Source organism: Bubalus bubalis, chromosome 9 (genome assembly GCF_019923935.1).
Source record: "Bubalus bubalis isolate 160015118507 breed Murrah chromosome 9, NDDB_SH_1, whole genome shotgun sequence".
In the NCBI taxonomy this organism is placed as follows: Eukaryota; Metazoa; Chordata; class Mammalia; order Artiodactyla; family Bovidae; genus Bubalus; species Bubalus bubalis.
The window spans coordinates 51,543,271-51,557,790 of NC_059165.1; the positions used below are offsets into that span (position 1 = coordinate 51,543,271).

General features: G+C 37.7%; 1 long non-coding RNA gene across 1 annotated transcript; it reads left to right on the plus strand.

Moving 5' to 3' along the window:
- The first annotated feature begins 1,092 nt into the window (after positions 1 to 1,092).
- LOC123335233 lies at positions 1,093 to 9,627 on the plus strand. Its single transcript, XR_006553635.2, has 3 exons — positions 1,093 to 1,457; positions 4,075 to 4,173; positions 6,356 to 9,627. It is a non-coding gene; the product is annotated as an uncharacterized LOC123335233 (long non-coding RNA).
- Positions 9,628 to 14,520: the final 4,893 nt, after the last annotated feature.

The following is a 14,520-nucleotide window of genomic DNA, read 5'->3' on the forward strand; positions in this document are numbered from 1 at the left end:
GCCAGTGAAACCATGCTTACTTGCTCTATAAAAGTATGCAAAGAGTGTTTTAAGAATGAGAATCAGCCTTCTCTGCTTCAGAATAAATTGACATCATTGCCTGTTTAATTTCTGAAGAGAATGAGAGTTTTCTCTTATGGACTGGCCTGGCTCTCTGTGCAGATTCCAATGGCTTTTTTTTTTTTTTTTTTAAACTTTACATAATTGTATTAGTTTTGCCAAATGTCAAAATGAATCCGCCACAGGTATACATGTGTTCCCCATCCTGAACAATTTGCACTGAAAAACTGCACCTTGGGGCAGATCCTATTGAGGCACATCTCAGAGGCTGGCTTATCATCTAACCAGGTTTTGAATATTTTCTGACCCTCAATTCCCTATGTAGATGTCCCTCTTGCCTCTTCTCCCTCCTGTGGAAAAGGAGGATGGAAATACTGCTTGCTAGGCTGACTGTTTGTCTACTGATGCTTCTCCAGTTGTGATAATCCTCCTGCTGAACTTAACTTTCCTGAGGCTTCTCTCTAGTGTTGTCTTCCTTCTTACCCATCTCTCCATCCCTGAGCAACAAAAGCATATTGACCCAACCTCTGAAAGCCACACTATTTTGATCTATCTTCATAGGAAGGAAAATTTGTGTTTTCTTCTATTGTTTTCTATTGCTTGATTGTTTAGTAGCTTTTCTCTTTAAGACATAATCAAATACTTACATTGTGATCAAGTAAGTGCATGAAAATCTAGCCTAATTAAAAGTTAAGTGAATAACAGAATTTTTGAAATTTAGTTCAAAGAACAGTATTTAAGATACAGTCCCTTTATACTGTTTCATTCTATAAAGGGTCACTTCGTTGTTCCTGCATGGTTTGTAATTATAAATGAACTAAAGTGTAGGGAAAAGTTAAAAAATCTGTACAATGCAGATAATGAAAATATATCTTTATAATGAATATATTATTTCAGTCATTAAAGTAAAAGTTAAAAATTGTTTTAGGTGAAGTAATTCATTTATTTCTACTGTTGTTAACATTTTAATTGTTTAATTATATTTCATTCATTTAATTAATTTGGGTGTTGCACTGCAAATGAGAGTAATTATAAAGATAACCCCACAACAAAATTCTTAGAAATGATAAATTCAAAGGTATAGCAATTGTGCCTTAGTGTATTTGAATTAATGCCAGTACTGACTAGAGTTCTTTTTCTTTTATAATTTTATTTATTTATTTATTTTTGGCTGAGCTGAGTCTTTGTTGCTGCGTGGGCTTTTCTCTAGTTGTGGAGAGTGCACCGGCTTCTCATTTCATGGCTTCCCTTGTTGTGGAGCACGGACTCTGAGCTAATGCTCAGTAGCTATGGCACACAGGCCCAGTTGCTCCGCAGCATGTGGGATCCTCCTGGACCAGGGGTAGAACCTGTATCCCCTGCACTGGCAGCAAACTCTTCATCACTGAGCTACCCAGGTAAGTCTCTGTCCTAGAGTTCTTAAAAGAGGCATTAGTATTAAAAATAAGCATTAGTATGAAGATAAACATACAAATTTTGTTTCTTACCTAACTTTATTGCAGAAGGCACATGCATTGCTATATGTGTTGCCATCTGATGCACAGACAGGAAAGTATTCATTGGTGCAACCCATCGTATCTTCAAATTTGTCACAGTCAGGCTATAAAAGATAGATATTAATACTGGCTACAATAACAATATGAATAGCATCTTCCACACACTGTGAGCCTACTGATGTCCAAAACTTAGTTCTTTCTTGACTTAATATTTGAATATTCAATTTGAATTCAAACTTAAATACTGTAATTGTAATACTAGAATATTTCTTGGCACATGGAACAAGCTCTGTGATGGTTTTGAATATGTGAAAATAGGGCATATTCTATTCATATCTATTTTCTTTTCCACTCTCCTATTCTGAGCTACCATCACCTCCTTCAGGTCAATTGTATTGTCTGTCTGTCTGAGTGACTGTAGTTGACTACAGGCACTTTTAAAGTTCCCAAATATTTGTATTGAATCCTTGTATCTTTGCTAAAAACAATGCCCACTTTTCTTAGGCTCAACATTCAAATCCTTAATTGCCTATGAAACTAAATATCGATGGCGGTATAACAAGCACTAAGTTTTAATTTAAAGATCCAAATGATAGTTTACCAGATGTATTTCAAAACTTGTTGAAATTCCAAAGGGAATACCTGCAACCAGAGCATAGATTAATAATATGTCACTCTTTGATGTTCTTTGACAAGTTATTATCTAAAAACAGAATAAAGAATATTATTGTTTGTTAAAAAAAAAAAACAACTCAAAAACTCAATATATATTTCTGATGATATCTTTCTGAGATTAGATACTAGAATACAAGAAAAATCCAAAAATTAAATCTCAGTCAATATGCATTAATTTATGTCTGCTTTGAATCTGACTACATTGCACATACTCTTACATAGTAGTTTATATAACTCCAGCTAACAGTAACTCTGTCAAAAATAGGTAGTACCCCACTTTGTAGATGAGAACCTTGAAATATAGTAAGAGCCTGAACTTACATGAAAGCATTCCATATTCAAGGATTAGGATCTGCAAACAAATTCATTATATCTCATCTAGCCTGCCAGACTCCTCTGTCCATGGAATTCTCCAGTCAAGAATACTACAGTGGGTAGCCATTCCCTTCTGTAGGGGATATTCCTGACCCAGGGATCAAACCTGGATTTCCTGCATTGCAGGCAGACTGTTTACCGCCTAAGCCACCACGGAAGACCAATCTTAGTCTGCTGCTGCTAAGTCGCTTCAGTCGCGTCCGACTCTGTGTGACCCCATAGACAGCAGCCCACCAGGCTCCCCTGTCCCTGGGATTCTCCAGGCAAGAACACTGGAGTGGGTTGCCATTTCCTTCTCCAATGCATGAAAGTGATAAGTGAAAGTGAAGTCGCTCAATCGTGTCCAACTCTTAGCGACCCCATGGACTGTAGCCCATCAGGCTAGTATGCTTTAAAAGCACCTCCTATATCATCCATTGAGCATTGGTGTATAAAAAAAAAAATTATCAGTCTCATCAGTGAGGTCTCTATCCATAGTTGGCCCAAGTTTTGACAAATACTGAATAATTAAAAGTTTCTCACTAAGAGAAAAATTACTCACCAGAGAAAATGGAAGATGCCAAAATGAAGAATGAAATAGACCTTATCATTTGAAAGTAAGCCATTTTGTCTTTTCAGTGAACTGGCAGTGAGGCTCTGGTAAAAGAAATGAGTTCAAATAGTAGTTTGAAAAGATACATATCTTGGTGATTGTATTCAGTTGAAGGAGAATGGCAAAGGTTACTTCCTTGAAGGATCCTCACTTCAAAAAAATACCTCTGCTCTTTTTCCATCCCTACACTCCCAATTAGAAAGGTCATTTGGCTCAATCTTCATGAACACTTCAGGAAGAATAAAAATACTTTACTGAAAATTTTTCATACAACATAACCATTTATCAAAAAGCAGGAGTATATATGTAGCTACTTTTAAAAAACGGTATAAAAGGAGGATGGAAAGATACCATCAATCAATCACTGCTCTGCTCTTTGTCATTGTAGATTAGAATATATTCTTCATTCTGACTTCATTCATTTACAATCATTATTTTTGAGATTCATGTATGTTGTTACATGTATGGATAGGAAATTATTTTTTAAATCACAGAATACTATCCCATTCTTTAATGAATTTACCATAGCATGCTTATCCAATCACTTACCAAAGTGGGCTTAACCCTATTTGAGTTGTTTCCAGTTTGTGGCTATTATAAACCAAGGTGCTATAACATTCTGTACATAGCTGTGTATGACATTTATATTTTTCCCTCGAGTAATTAACTGGGAATTGGATAGTTGAATCATATAATGGGTCTATGGTTTGTTTCTATAAAACTTTTTATAAAGAAGTTTTTATTTTAATGAAGTCCAAAAAATCAATTTACTTTCCTGTATCATGCTTTTGATGTCATAGCTAAGACATTTTTTCTTAAGTAAAAAATCAAAAATCTTTTTCCTCATTAAAACTTAGTTTTCTGTCTTACATCTAGATCTAAGAAGCTTTTCATGTGAATTTTATATATGGTATGGAGTGTGAATTGAAGTTCACTTTTTTGTATATGAATATCCAGATGTTCAACCATCATATGGTGGGTTTTTTTGTACATTTTATTGTATTTTCTATAGATAGTTGTGTTATACTTGAATAATGGCCAAACTGCATTTTCCTTTCAATCTGGATAAACTTTATCTTTTTTTCTTGCTGGATTACTGGCTAGATCTTTCATAACAATGTTGAATAAAAAGTAGAACATCTGAACATCTGTTATCTTTTTTCCTTTTTAATATTTTGAGGGAACATTTTGAATTTTACTAGTAAATGTAAAGTTGTACATTTTTTGTAGCTGTTTCTCAGGTTGAGGAAATTCCCATCTACCCCTAGTTTTCTGTTTTTTCTCATTAAAATCAAGAATAGCTTTTGAATTTTGTCCAATTTTTTTTTCATCTTCTGAGATAATCATACTTTTTTTGGGGTTAGTTTGATGTTTGTTACTATGTTGAATAACTGATTTTCAAATGTTAAATACAATTTGTATTTACAAACTTCACTGTGTCACTTTATATATTCTTAACTTCAGTTTTTCAAAATTTTGTTTAAATTTTGTAATCAATGATCATAAAGCATATCAGCATGTAGTTTTCTTTTCTTGTAATATCTGTGTAGTTAGATTATAATCTAACTGGCTTCACAGAAAGATATGGAAAACATTCCTCCCATTTCAGTATTCTGCATGATTTTGTTTTGAATTGATACTATTTCTTTGTTATAAGTTAGGTAAAATTTTCTAATAAAGTTTTCTAGGTAACTAATTTTCTTAGAAAAGAAAGTCAATTCATTTAGTAGGTATAAGGACTCGTCAGGTTGTCTATTTGTGAAAAAACCTTGGTATTGCATGTTATTTAAGGAATTCATGCATTTCTTCTTTATTTAAAAAAAATTTCCAGCTTTTTTGAAATATAATTGACATGTACTATTTTGTAGGTATATGATATGGTGACTCAATACATTTATATATTGTAAAAAAAACTATCACCATAGGGTTCATCAATACATTCGTCACTTAATACAATTACCATTTCATTTTTGTGATGAAAACATTTAAGAGCTACACTCTTAGCAACTTTCAAATATATGATATAGTATTGTAAACTATGCTTGCCATGCTATACATTTGATCTCCAGAACGGATTCATCTTAATAACTAGAAGTTTGTATCCTTTGACACATATCTCTTTATTTCCCAAACCTCCCAGTTCCTGGAAACTGCCATTCTATTCTGTTTCTTCCAGTTCAACTTTTTTTAGGATCCACACATAAATGATGTCAAATAGTATTTGTTTTTCTGTGTCTGACTCATTTCACTTAGTGTAACACCTTCAAAATCCATCCATGTTATATCAAATAGCAAATAACAGAATTTTCTTCTTTTTATAGCTGAATAACATTCAAATATATGTATATTCAATGTATTCACATATAATACATTGTTTCCAAAACTTGAATATTGTGACTAATGCTGCAAAGAACAAGGTGGTTCATTTATCTCTTCATTTCTTTTGGGTTTATACCCAGAAGAGAGACTGCTGGCTCATGTGGTAGTTTGGGGCTTCCCTGGTGGCTCAGATGGTAAAGAATCTGCCTGCAATGCAGGAGACCTGGATTCGAACCCTGAGTTGGGAAGAAGTCCTGATGAAGGAAATGGCTGCCCAGGACAGTATTCTTGCCTGGAGAATCTCATGGATGGAGGAGCCTGGCAGGCTATAATCCATGGTGTAGCCAAGAGTCGAACACAACTGAGCAAATAAGTACGCACATACATGGTAGTTTTATTTTTAATTTTTTGAGGAATTTCCATCCTGTTTTCCATAGTGGCTGCTCCAATTTACATTCCCACCAACAGTGCACAAGTTTACCCTTTTTTACATCCTTACCAATGCTTGTTATCTCTCGTATTTTTATTGATAGCCATTCTCACAGGCGTCAGGTGGTATCTAATTGTGGCTTTGATTTGCATTTCTCTGATGATTAGTGATATTGAGCACCTTTTCATGTACCTGTTGGCCATTGGTATCTTTGGAAAGCTGTCTATTCAGTTCCTCTGCACATTTGTTAATCAAGTTGTTTCATTATTTATTGTTGTTATTAGGTTTATTGATTTTTACATATTTTGGAAACTAACCCCTTATCTGACATATGGTCTGCAAATATTTTCTCGCATTACACAGATTGCTTTTCATTCATTTTGTGGGTTTTCATTTTGTGTTCCTCAGGTTCCTCCCCCCCACTCTCACCTTGCCTCCCAACTTGAGTTCCCTGGTGTTTGTTGTCTGGGAGCCTGAGACCTCAGAACCATGGGAAATGCCAGGAGCCTGAATTTGCTGGAACCCACTGGGAGCTGACCAGTGTCACATGAGCTAGGCAGTGCTGAGTCAAGCTAGGATGTGGATTCACAGGGGTCCTCTAGGGGTCTGTTCCCATGTGAGAGCCACAGGGTGGGCCAAAAGCCTGGAGTTGCTGGAACTGGCTGAGATTTTGGAAGCCTGAAGTTCCTGGAGTGGATGTAGAACCTGAGTTCATGGGAGCTTCCTGGAGCCAAGAAGCCATCAGTGACCACAGCCATCAGAGTGGGCCAGAAACCTGAGTTCATACAGCCCTCTGCAAGCTGAGGAAGCTGCCTGGACCTTGAGAGCTGTGGGAGGAAGGATGGGGAACTGGAGCCAGCAGGTGGCTGGGTGAACCTAGGGCCTGAATTCAGTGCAGCTTTCCAGGTGCCTGGTGCCAAGGATGCCACCTGCAGTCACTGGAGCCACTGGACACGAAGGTAACTTACGACCTGTGTTCACAGGAGCCCATGTGCTTGGAGCTTGGGTGCAACAGGGACCTGTATTCCCATGAACCTCTAGGGGCGCAGCCACGGGCGGGGCCTGGGTCGCTGGAAAAGGCTGACTTCCCGATGAGTGGGTTTCAAGTTGTGGAGGCTTCTGGGAACTTGGTGCTGAGGAGGACTCCTTGGGCTGCTAGAGGAGGTTGGTAACAGGTGGTGGGTCAGGGGGAGGACCCGGAGTAGGGAAGTGGTGAGTCAACTGGCTTTTTTGGTTCACAGGGAACCCACTGGCAAACTGGTGACAAGGTATGCCTTTGAGGCTGCAGGAGCTGCCTGGGGCACTGGCATAAGTTTGGAAGGGCTTGAGTTCTGGCACTAGCGGGGAGACACATAAGGCTTCAGGAGTGGATCAGATGCTGGGGCGAGCCAGCTCTGGAGTCCTTAGTGGATTCCAGTGCTCACTTCTCCCATGAGCTGCATGGGCTTGAGAGAAGAGTATGGGGCTACTACGAATTTGTCTTTCTTACTCTCCTCAGTGCGTCCTTTCTTATCACTGTGCTTCACCAAAGTGCTGGTCATCCCTCGCCTGGAATTCTAAACTCTTGGGAGGGTTATTTTTTATGTGCGGATTGTTGTTAAAATTGACATTTCTTGGCTGAGGCTGCTGAGTGGCAGGGGGCATAATTCCTAGCTGTCATTTTGCTGAAGTACTGTGCACTGAGTCTTTTTCTGAGGGCCATGCTTCAGTTACTGGGAACTCGTATGTTAAACTCTCTAGTCCTGTTATTTCTAAATTGATTCCTGCTGTTTTTGAGGGATTAATGAGGTCAAGAAGACTAGGCCTTCCAGATGTGTCAGGTGGAGCTGGAAGTCAATCTACTGAAGATGGGACTCTTTAAAGAAGGTAATTCCTGGATCTCTGTTGATTCATCTGCTAGGGAATGACTGAAGTGTTATTGGTAGAATTGGATGTCCTTGATATTTTTGTTTTATTTCTCAACAGTCAATGATGGCATCTCATTAATGATAAATATGTCCTTTTTACTTTTCATTTTCCAGTTTCTGTGGTAAATAGTTTTACTGGACCTTGTGTTAATCCTTTGAGTTACCAGAGGATGTTGAAAACAGTGAAATTAATCAGTAGAATTGTTACTGAAAGATAAGTGAGGTTGGGCTGCTTGCTGCTCTACAGCCAATAAACAGGCCAAATTGGTGGAAAGGAAAATTTGCTTTATTTCAGATGCTGGCAACTGCAGGGGAGGGCAGATGTCTGTCCAAAGGCCAACTGCCTCCCTGCGTCCCCCCTCGCCCCCACCACCCCCATCACTGCAACCAGTGGGCAGAAGCTTTTATAGACAGTTTGGAGGGGGTTACATGCAGAAATAGCACAGTCAGCTCTGACAGTCATCTTCAAATTGGTCACTGATGATCTGAGCAACATCATCTTGGGGTTATTTTAGGTACAGTTGATCTTCAGTTCCAGGGTCTGTTTGTGCCCATTTCTTTGAGGCCAGTTCTCAGAATTATGGCTGCTTATGTTGTGGGTACAGTCTGGTCATCATGTAGTTAATTTCTTCACCCTGATGTTTTAGTGTCTACAAGACAGCTCACAGAGGTGGCTCAGCATGTTATCTATAGCCCTTGAAAAATAACTAATGGTCCTTGACTATGCTTAATGACTACATTATTATTATTTGGTCTCCTTTGACTGTTTCCTTTGTTTCTGCATTTTTCATTGCTCTGATTAAACTTATTCTTTGACTAAAGTTTTCCACAGACACAAGACAGACAGAGGAATGGGGGGGTTGGGGTGGGCAAGGACCATAGGGTCCTGCTCCATTTCAGAATTTTTTTTTTTTTTGTCAACTTTGTGATCCCTGAGTTTTCTAACTTTTTTATAGTGCCTGATTGTAATGACCTTTCTCACCCCAGGATATTTGAGTCTTCCTCATTACTTACAGCATGAGACTTGAAAACACCATTGTATGTAGAGGCTAGAGATATGGGTACTCTTTACATTTCTGTAATTAAGCAATTTGACTGACTTTTCTTTCATTTTATGACTTTGAAATTTTTTTTAGTTTATAAACTTTTATAGCTAGACTGAGTGATCTTTCTTAGCTCAGTTAAACCCTGATAATCTGATTTATTGGTTATAAATTCCATGTCATCCAGTATCAAGAGTAAATTACATGATGACTCTGATGAAGGATATGACTCTGTAAAAACCCACAGATATGACAGTTGTCACTAGGAGACAGACCCAAGTATTCTTGGCTCCTTTGTCATAAATTAATTGACCATGTATGAATGAGTTTATTTCTGACCTCTCTATTCTGTTAATTAGTCTATGTGTCTTTTTTATGCCCATACCATACTGTTTTGATTACTATAGCTCTGGAATATATTGATAGGTTGAAATCAGGAAGTGTGATGCTTCCAACTTTGTTCTTTCTCAAGATTGCTCTGACTCGTTAGAGTCTTTGGCGGTTGCATATGAACTTTAGGGTTTTTTTTTTTTTTTGTATCTTAAAAATGCCATTGGAATTTTGAGAGGGATTTCATTGAATATGTAGAATATGTAGGGCTTCCTTTGGGTAATATGGACATTTTAACAATATTAAGTCTTCCTTTCCAAGAACATGAAATATCTTTTCATTTATTTGTGTCTTCAGTTTTTTTTCCATCAGTATTTTATTGTGTCTAGTGTAGAAGTCTTTCACCTCCTTGGTTACATTTATTCCTAGATTTTTTCTTTTTATGCAATTGTATTGGGATTACTTTTTTTTTAATTTCTCATTCTGATAGTTTGTTGTTAAGAGTATAGAAATGCAACTGATTTTTGTATACTCATAGTTTTTCCTGAAATTTTACTAAATAAATTTATTAATTTTAACAGTTTTTGTTTTGGTGTGTTCTTTAAGTTTTTCAATATATAAAAACATGCCATCTGCAAATAGAAACAGTTCTACTTCTTCCTTTCTGGTTTGGATGATTTTTATTTCTTTTTCTGGCCTAATTGCTCTGGCTAGGACTGCCAATACTGTTTTGAGTAAAAGTGGTAAAAGTATGTAACTTTGTTACCAGTATTAAAGAAAAAATGTTCAGTTTCACCATTGAGCATGATATTAGCTGTGGGCTTGTCGTATATGGCCTTTATTATGTGGAAGTAAGTAATAAAGTACCTCGGTACCCAGTTTTTTGAGCGTTTTAATTAGGAATGAATGTTGAATTTTGTCATATGCTTTTTCTGCATCTATTGAGATGACCATCTTATATTTCATCTCTTCAATTTGGATATGTCTCCCATGGACGAAGGAGCCTGGTAGGCTGCAGTCCATGGGGTCGCTAAGAGTCGGACACCACTAAGCAACTTCACTTTCATGCATTGGAGAAGGAAATGGCAACCCACTCCAGTGTTCTTGCCTGGCGAATCCCAGGGACGGGGAAGCCTGGTGGGCTGCCATCTATGGGGTCACACAGAGTCGGACACGACTGAAGCGACTTAGCAGCAGCAACAGCAGTGTTTTTCTAATTACATGGGATTATAAGTTTTTGTGAGGATAGAACACTCTCTCTCTGTCTTCCTGTCTCTCTGTCTCTGTCTGTCTCTCTCTTTCTCTCTCTCTCTCTCTCTCTATATATATATATATGTATAAAACTTGAATATCTGCTAGTATCACCAGCTCTCATCCAGTACCATGTGACACTGTATTTTTTTGTTTCTCCCCTCGCATGTATGCACCTTAACACTTTATCAATAATTCTTATAATACATGCAAGTAAGGTTTCTGACAAGAGCACAAAGAATGACTGGGGTTGGGGGAATAAAAATACACTGTTGTAAAGTTCTCACTTTATAAGTCCTTCAAATTTCTATATAAAATTTAGAATCCATTATAAACACCCAAGAAAAGAAATTCCAGAGATTTTGATTGGGATTGCATTCAGTTCATAGATCTATTTGAAGAGAACTAATGTCTTCATAACAGTGTCTTCCAATCATGAATTTGGAATATTCCTGATCTTTATTTAGATTTTCTTTAATTTTGTTTAAAACCATTTTATAGCTTTCAATAGAGAAATATTTCCTATGTTTTGAGAAACTTATTCGTAAATATTTTTGTTTATTGTGTTGTTGGATATGGTTTCATATTAGATTTTTATTTTTATGTATTAGTTTTTTTCCCTATAAAGATAAGTTGAATTTTCTATATATGTTGATCTTGTAACTTAATAATTAATGTATGGGTTGGGTACTTAGAGAAGCAGGCATCAAGACAGAGATTAAAAGTGCAAGTTATTTGCTGGTGGGCAGCCTTGAAAGATAAAATGAAGAGTGAGTACAAGTAGCTAAGGAAAGATGCTATGCTCTGATGGACATCTGACATATATGAAAGGAGATGGCAAAGTGAGAAATATAGGGTAAAGAGACCCTAGACTTCAGTGCACCTCTAAGAAAGCCTCAGTGAAACATGGAAGAGCATTGTTTCAAACCAGCCCCTGTGGTGGATCTGAAAGTCATTGAATCTGATTACCGCCAAGTATGGGCACTCCTCAGCTGATCCAAGTTCTCTCTTAAAGGAAGATCCAAATTGTGTATACAACTTTGGCTGTCATGATTCCCTGTTTCTGTTACATAGGTCAGTGTCACCTTTTTTTATAATCCATATTAATTCCACTTATCTCAGCTATGCTATGACCAGTTTTGATGGTCTCAATGGCTTATTTGCTGGCATAAGTCAAGCCATTATTCCTAAGGTATTGGAGCTTCTGGTAAACATAGATTTTCCAAGCTGGAGATTCAAACTTACCACTTACAGTCACAATTGGGAGAGGTAGTAGCAAGTGACATCCATGTGAATTAACTGAGATTCATACATATTTCTTGTCCCTGTTTTTTGTAAATGTACACATCTTCCAGTTGATTAGGGTCAATTACTGCAACCAAAATAAATGACTGTTCTTATTGATTACTGTTTCTTGGACACACAGAGTCCTTTGTTTCAAGTGATAATTTTAGTGATAATTTTAGTGTTTTGTTCAATGGGACTCTGTGAGAATGTGCTTTGTTTGTAGGCCAGTACCTCTTGTAAGGACAGGGTCCAGAGTTACAAGGACTGAGAAGTATAAAGTCCCCAGTGGTTCATTGGGAGAGATGATTTGTGGGACAACTATCAGAAGATTGATGTATTCTTTTTATTGAGGATGCAGTAATGTATAGTGGTCTCTTAATTCAGCATATGCTATATTCTGAAGGATCCATTGCCTACAACCTGGTGCTTAGGCTGTGCTTTCAGCAGGTTATTCTAGTGCTCAAGAAGGTCAGCAGCTTCTGGTTGGTACTGTTTGTGATACTGCAATTGTAACCCATAGTCATGAACCCATTCCAGTGACACATTTGCTGTGAATGTGAGTGGCTAATATGTTGTGTAGAGTCCCAAGATTGTGAACCTGGTACCCTGTAAGCTCCTGGATAGTAGTTTTGATTGAGGTTTTGCAAGCTGTAATTATAAAACCACATCTGAAGTAAATATCTATTTCTGTGAGAATTAACCACTAACCTCTCAAGAGTGGGGGACTAGAAGAAATTTAATGTAGTCAAATTGTCATCAAGTTGACAATTGGTTGATAACTGGATCTCAATATGCCTATTCAGGGTTTCCCTTGTGGCTCAGCTGGTAAAGAATCTGCCTGCAATGCGGAAGATGTGGGTTTGATCCCTGGGTTAGGAAGATCCCTTGAAGAAGGGAACAGCTACCCACTCCAGTATTCTGGCCTGGAGAATTCCATGGAGAAGTCCTTGGGGTCACAAAGAGTTGGACACAACTGAGTGGCTTTCACTTTCACTTTCTTGGAGAAGGAAATGGCAACCCACTCCAATATTCTTGCCTGGGAAATCCCATGGACAGAGAAGCCTGGTGGGCTATGGTCCATCCGGTCACAAGAGTTGGACACAACTTTGTGACTAAACCACACCACATGCCTATCCAGGACATGTTACAGATCTTTATTTCTGACTGGATGGACATTTGGAGATAGAAGTCACTAGATAGTCTTTAGTAAATGAGACTCATGTTGAGACCCATGCATAGCCCCCATCGCTGCCACAGAGGCTACTTTATTAATGATCCTATTGTATCTGCACTGCTGTGTCTGAAGGCAAAGCAGACATCAAATGGATAAGACATTTGGTCAGTGTCTGTCACATGTATGTATTATTCACTGCCTCTTTCATGATGGATACTTTCTGTTTGACATTAATATGTGATTTAAAGATCTTCATACTCATGCATACTCCATTGTGTTCATCCGTATGCCTCTACTCCAGTCTTTCCATTCTTTTCCAAGGTCTGCACATATACTTATACTTTTTTGCTTCTCATTATAAGCTACTTCTTTCATACAAGGCTGACAGTAGATTCTGTCCACTGAACATTTTTACGGCTGCATCTTAGTATGGCTGTAATGCAGCTGTCTTTCACTTCCAACTTTCCCTGACATCTATAAACTAAGTTCAAGCTTTTTGTATTTTCTTTAGGCAATTTAAAGGCCCAGTCATATAGCCATATGTATGGACTGACTCAATCAGAATCTAAGGGAAATTAGTACATTTGTAATATATGTCTTCCCTTTTGTTTCTAATCCTGCCACCAGACCAGCCTCAAATATTTCAGAAAGTTCCCTTACACAGAAGTGAAACTCTGCTCTGTCTCATTTTGGATGACTAATATAGGAACAGGCAAATTTAATTCAGATGACCATTCTATCTAATGTGGGCAAGAATCCCTTAACCTCAGAGTCAATAAAAGAGTCTGAAATGCAGTAGTTGGGTGCAATCTCCAAAATGTCAGAATGATCTCTGTTCATTACCAAGGCAAAGCATTGAGTTATCACAGTAACCCAAATCTATGCCCCAACCACTAATGCTGAAAAAGCTGAAGTTTAACGGTTCTATGAAGACCTACAAGACCTTCTAGAACTAACATCAAAAGAAGATGTCATTTTCATTATAGGGGACTGGAATGCAAAAGTAGGAAGTCAAGAGATACCTGGAATAATAGGCAAGTTTGGCCTTGGAGTATGGAATGAAGCAGGGCAAAGGCTAATAGAGTTTTGCCAAGAGAATGCACTGGTCATTGCAAACACCCTCTCCCAACAACACAAAAGACGACTCTACACATGGACATCACCAGATGGTCAATACTGAAATCAGATTGATTATATTCTTTGCAGCCGTAGATGGAGAAGCTCTATAAAGTCAGCAAAAACAAGACTGGGAGCTGACTGTGGCTCAAATCATGAACTTCTTATTGCCAAATTCAGAGTTAAATTGGAGAAAGAAGGGAAAACCACTAGACAATTCAGATATGACCTAAATCAAATGCCTTACAATTATACAATGGAAATGACAAATAGATTCAAGGGATTAGATCTGGTAGAGTGCCTGAAGAACTATGGACAGAGGTTTGTAACGTTGTACAAGAGATGGTGATCAAAACCATCCCCAAGAAGAAGAAATGCAAAAAGGCAAAATGGTTGTCTGAGGAGGCCTTACAAATAGCTGAGAAAAGAAGAGAAGCAAGGCAAAGGAGAAGCAGAAAGATATAC